Here is a 5,454-nt window from a genome sequence, read left to right as displayed (position 1 = left end):
AACTTCCCCCGCACGCAGGACCCCGCGATCCGGAGCAGGCTCCGCCCCCGTGCCCGTCTCTTCCACGGCCGGCCGCGATTGGCCAGCAGCCGAGGGCGGGGTGGAGCCTGGCGCCGGGAGCTGCGCCTGTCACCACCGACCAGGAATGAACTTGATGGCTCATGGCCGTGGCACCGAAGTCACCAAGCACCTGACCCGCTGCTGGTTCCCGTTTCCACACTGAAGCCTGTGGCTTGTGTGTAACCCGAGCCTTTCTATTCACTGAGCCTACTTCTCACATTTAACACCCACCTAGTACAAAGATAGCCCAGGAAAACCTTTTAAAGCAATCCAGTCAGCTTTTAATTGATGATGAAAACTTTGCAACTGCCTTTCGGAAGAAAGATGAAAACTAGAAAACATTTTAAAACGTTATCTATTTATTTTGTTGGAAAGGCAGAGAATTAAAGATAGACCATCAGAGAGCTTGCATCCTCTGGTTCACTTTCCAAATGCCTGCAACAGCCAGGACTGGGCCTGGCCAAAGCCAGGTTGCCCTGAATTCAGTCTGGGATTCTCACCTGGCTGACAGGGGCCCAGGAAGTTGGCCCATCACCTGCTGCCTCCCTGGGTGCGCATTAGCAGGAAGCTGGGATCAGGAGTGGAGCCGGGACCAAGAAGCCAGGCACTCCTACATGCAATGCGGCATCCCAGGCAGTGAATTCTCTGCGCCAAAGGCTCACCCCTAGAAAGCTTATTAACACCGCCACTGCACAAGTAAAGACTGCACTTCAAAAACAGTACTTCGAAAAGTTCTTGGAAAATGGAATTAAAAGGCAAGTTTAGGGGGCTGGCTTTGTGGGCTAAATGTTCCTGTGATGATAGCATCCCATGAGTACTAGTTCAAGTCCCAGCTGCTCCACTTTTTTTTTTTTTGACAGGCAGAGTGGACAGTGAGAGAGAGAGACAGAGAGAAAGGTCTCCTTTGCCGTTGGTTCACCCTCCAATGGCCGCCGCGGCTGGCGCGCTGCAGCCGGCGCACCGCGCTGATCCGATGGCAGGGCTGATCGGATGGCAGGGCTGATCGGATGGCAGGGCTGATCCGATGGCAGGAACCAGGTACTTCTCCTGGTCTCCCATGGGCCATCCTCCACTGCACGCCCTGGCCACAGCAGAGAGCTGGCCTGGAAGAGGGGCAACCGGGACAGAATCCGGCACCCCGACCGGGACTAGAACCCGGTGTGCCAGCGCCGCAAGGCGGAGGATTAGCCTAGTGAGCCGCAGCGCCGGCTGCTTCACTTTCAATCCAGCTCCCTGCTAATGCACCTAGGAAAGCAGCAGGAGATGGCCCAGTGCTGGGGCCCCTGCACCCATGTAGGAGACCAGGATGAAGGTCCTCTTTTTGCCCTGCCCAGCCCTGGCCATTGCATCCATTTAGGGACTGAACCAGCAAATGGAAGCTCTGTGTGTTTGTGTGTCTCCTCTCTCTGTAAGTCTGCCTTTCAAATACATAAATAACTTTTTAAAAAGGGGGGGGGTAAGTTTATTGTGCTGCAAAAATTTTTTTGAAATACATTCATAGGTTTTTCATAATATATATTTTTCATGAACTTTTAAAATGTTTTATAACATTCATTTATTTATTTTAAAGGTTTGTTTATTCAAAGGGCAGAGTTCAGAGAGAAAAGGAGGGACAGAGAGAGATTTTCCATCTGCTGGTTCACTCCCCAAATGACTACAACAGCCAGGGCTGGGCCAGGCCAAAGCCAGGAGCCTAGAACTCCATCAGGGTCTCCCAGAGTGGGTGGCAGAAGCCCAAGCACTTGGGCCACCTTCTGCTGCTTTCTCAGGCACATTAGCAGGGAGCTGGGTTGGAAATGGAGCAGCTGGCACTCACACGGCACTCATACAGGATGCCAGTGACACAGGCGTGGCTTACCCTGCTGCACCACAACACCAACCCCTATTCATTTTTATTTGAAAGGCAGAGAGAAAATCTTCCATCCAGTGGTTCACACACCCCCCCACCTCCAAGTGCCAACAACAGCCAGGGCTGGGCCCAGGATGAAGCCAGGTGTCTGGAATTTCATCCGGGTCTCCCATGCGGATGGTAGGGAGTCAAGTACTGAACTGCTGCCATCATCTGTTGGCATTTGTATGAGGCTGGAGTTGCAAACAGGGCCAGGATTCAAACCCAGGCACTGCAATATGCAATGTGGGTGTCCCAAGCAGCAGCTAACCCCATCGCTCCAATCACACCTGCCCTTTCTTGCACTTCATAGTAATCTTCACAGAGACTCCATGAATTAGATGCTATTGCTATCCACCACTTAAATGAGGTGATTTCGGGATAAAAACCAAACTTTTTGTTGTTGTTCCTGTTCATGATTGCAAACACAGTGACGGAGCTGGCATCTGACCTGATGTCACATTGCACTGCCTTCTCTCACCTTTGCACGTATCCTCACATTTTAGGAACTCTTTACTTCAGACATGCAGTTGTGGACAGAAAATATTTATGACTTTGTAAACATTATTTTCTCTTGTATTTATTGTCATATAAAAGATAAAAGAAGTGGGGATGGCACTGTGGCATAGTAGGCTAAGTCTCCGCCTGTGGCACCAACATCTCATATGGACACTGGTTCATGTCCTGGCTGCCCCTCTTCCAATCCAGCTCTCTGCTAATGGCCTGGGAAAGCAGTGGAAGATGGCCCAGGTGCTTGGGCCCCTGCATGGGAAATCTGGAAGAAGCTCCTACCTACTAGCTTTGGATTGGCCCAGCTCCAACCATTGTGGCCATTTGGGGAGTGAACCAGAAGATGGAAGATTCTCTCTCTCTCTCTCTGTCTCCCTCTCTCTGTGTGTAACTCTGCCTCTCAAATAAATAAATGACATCTTTTTTTTAAAAAAAAAAAAAAGAAAGAAAAAGAAAAAAGAAGTGACAACATACAAGTTGAATACTTTGACTTGCCAAAACAAAGTATTTTTAAAGAAAGTAAAATCTGTAACAGTACTGCTTTAACAAATTATGCTTTATTGTTGTTGTTATTATTATTATTATTATTTGAAAGGCAGAGACTGACACAGAGAGATCTTCCCTACACTGGTTCACTCCTCATATGCCCACAAGAGTCAGGGCTGGACTCTGGCCTCAGAATCAGCCCGTAAGGCATTCAGATCTGGCTGAAGAGCCCATGAGAGTATTTTAGGCATGGAAAGCCAAGACACTCTGGCAAAAAAAAAAAAAAAAAAAAAAAAAAACACACACAAAACCAAACACCTAAATGAAAGATCTCTGCGAGTGAGATCCCAGTGTAAAGAACGGAGCCATCAAAGAAGGAGGTACCTTTCTCTGAAGGGAGGAGAGAACTTCCACTTTGACTATGACCCTGTCGGAATAAGATCAGATGTTGCAGTTGATTTCTCAACAATGTGCAGTGGATTTGTTTCTGAGAGGAGGAGCATGGTGGGGGCAAGAGGTGCGGAGTCACCACACAGACCCCGGGAGTCGGGTGAAAGCGGGCTTGAGGCAAGCAGCCCTCAGACTCGTTTATTTCAGTTGGTACATCTTATATAGCCAAAACCAGCCAATCTGGTCAAGGGGCGGTCTATGCCCCAACCAATCACAGCCTGTTGCCAGGCAGTTTCCAAAGCCATCCAATCACAGCCTGTTGCCAGGCAGGCTCTGTTGCCAGGTGGGTTTCAAAGCCATTCCTGAGTAACTGGATCGCTTGCCAGTGGCCATCTTGGCATGACTTTCTCATTCCACCACAATCAGAGTTGGCAAACTCAAAAGGCTTCCATAGCCTTGGCAACTCATGACAAGAGCCTAGGGTGATTACTGACGCCGTAAACAAGAGTGTCAACTTGCTAAGTCAACAACAGGAGTCACTGTACACTTACTCCTCATGTAGGATCTCTGCCCTTAATGTGCTGTACATTGTGATTTAATGCTATAACTAGTACTCAAATAGTATTTTACACTTTGTGTTTCTGTGCAGGTGTAAACTGTTGAAAGCTTTACTTAATATATGCTAAATTGATCTCTGTATATAAAGAGAATTGAAAATGAATAATCTTGATGTGAATGGAAGGAGAGAGGGAGCGGGAGAGGGGAGGGTTGCGGGTGGGAGGGAAGTTATGGAGGGGGGAAAGCCATTGTAATCCATAAGCTGTACTTCGGAAATTTATATTCGTTAAATGAAAGTTAAAAAAAAAAAAGAATCAGGGCTGGGCCAGACTGAAGGCAGGAACCAGGAACTCAGTCTGGTACCTCAAGTACCCAGGTACCTGAGCCATCACCAGCTGCCTCCCAGGATGCACCTTAGCAAGAAGCTTGATTGGAAGCAGAGCGAGGACTCAAACCTTGGTATGGGATGTGTGTCTCCAGTGGCGTCTTAACCACTGCACCAAATGTCTACCCCACAAATTATGTTTTGCTGGCAAATGTGGGAGACTGTAGTTTTCAAAGACGACCACACCGCTAGCCTGCTACCCAACAAGCTCCAGTTCCAATCTGATTCACATCCACTCTTCCCACCAGAGATGGGGCCATGTCCCCCACACCTAGAATGCGGCAGAAAGTGCTTACTGCCCTGGCCAGTGGAGTATGGCAGAAGCAATGTCATGTGGCTTCCCAGGCTAGGTCTGAACAGAAATATGGGTTCAAAGGTCGCAGATGATTCCAGTCCCCAGCCTTCAACACCTCCAGATGAGACCCCAGACATTGTGAGGAAACATAAGGCATCCCTAACAGGCTGTGTCTGAATTCATGACCCACCGAAACAGTGAGAAAAAACGGAATAGCTGTTTTGAGCCATTTGGGGAAGAATTTACACAGCAATAACTAAGGTTACCCTTACCTTTAATTTCCCAGTTCTGCCACATTGGTGCCTTGAGGTTCTCTGAGACTCTCGTACCCCAGATCACCACGTCCCGCAATGTCACACCTTGAATGTCACACCTTCTCTTGAATGTCTTCACCTTAGGCCAAGCACAGACATCTTCACACCTGGATCATCTCAATAATGTGAAAGCCGTGAGCATCAAAATGCAGTCAGTCACAGGAAGATAAAGCCTGGAGGTTGGGAAGGAAGCTTGTGCACACCTGCCCGACGGCAACTCACACCACACACCGCCAGCAGCGCGCCTTGAGGAAGGCCACGGCCAGCTCACCCAAACAACGTGAGGTTGTCCGCCCGGGACTGTCTGTTCCACCTCGGCCTGGCCCACCCTTGTGGCTAATCTTGTGGCCAAGGTTAGTTTTCAACATACCTGATGTAATCATCCTCATTTCTGCCTTGAAAAACTGCCCTGGCCCCGACCCAAACTTGACCTTTAGAGATTCTCTCTCGGACTGTTACCAGGTTGGCAAAACCACTGTCCAGAGCAGATGTGAAGCAAGACCATGTTTGCTGGTGACGCGGGGCCTCCTGGGCCAGGGAGTGGTGCCGACACGGAGCCCACGCTCCT

The 5,454-nt window shown here is 49.1% G+C and overlaps 1 long non-coding RNA gene across 1 annotated transcript; it reads left to right on the top strand.

Annotated features, from left to right (window-relative positions):
- Positions 1–677: 677 nt before the first annotated feature.
- Positions 678–5,043, top strand: LOC149128525 (uncharacterized). The gene is made up of 2 exons (XR_016234463.1): positions 678–815; positions 4,971–5,043. It is a non-coding gene; the product is annotated as an uncharacterized LOC149128525 (long non-coding RNA).
- Positions 5,044–5,454: the final 411 nt, after the last annotated feature.

The sequence above is a fragment of the Oryctolagus cuniculus genome, chromosome 1 (genome assembly GCF_051225735.1).
Source record: "Oryctolagus cuniculus isolate XC-2025 breed Fujian yellow rabbit chromosome 1, ASM5122573v1, whole genome shotgun sequence".
NCBI classification, from domain to species: domain Eukaryota; kingdom Metazoa; phylum Chordata; class Mammalia; order Lagomorpha; family Leporidae; genus Oryctolagus; species Oryctolagus cuniculus.
The sequence above is the reverse complement of the archived record's forward strand: the minus strand, read 5'-3'. Positions and strand labels throughout refer to the sequence as shown.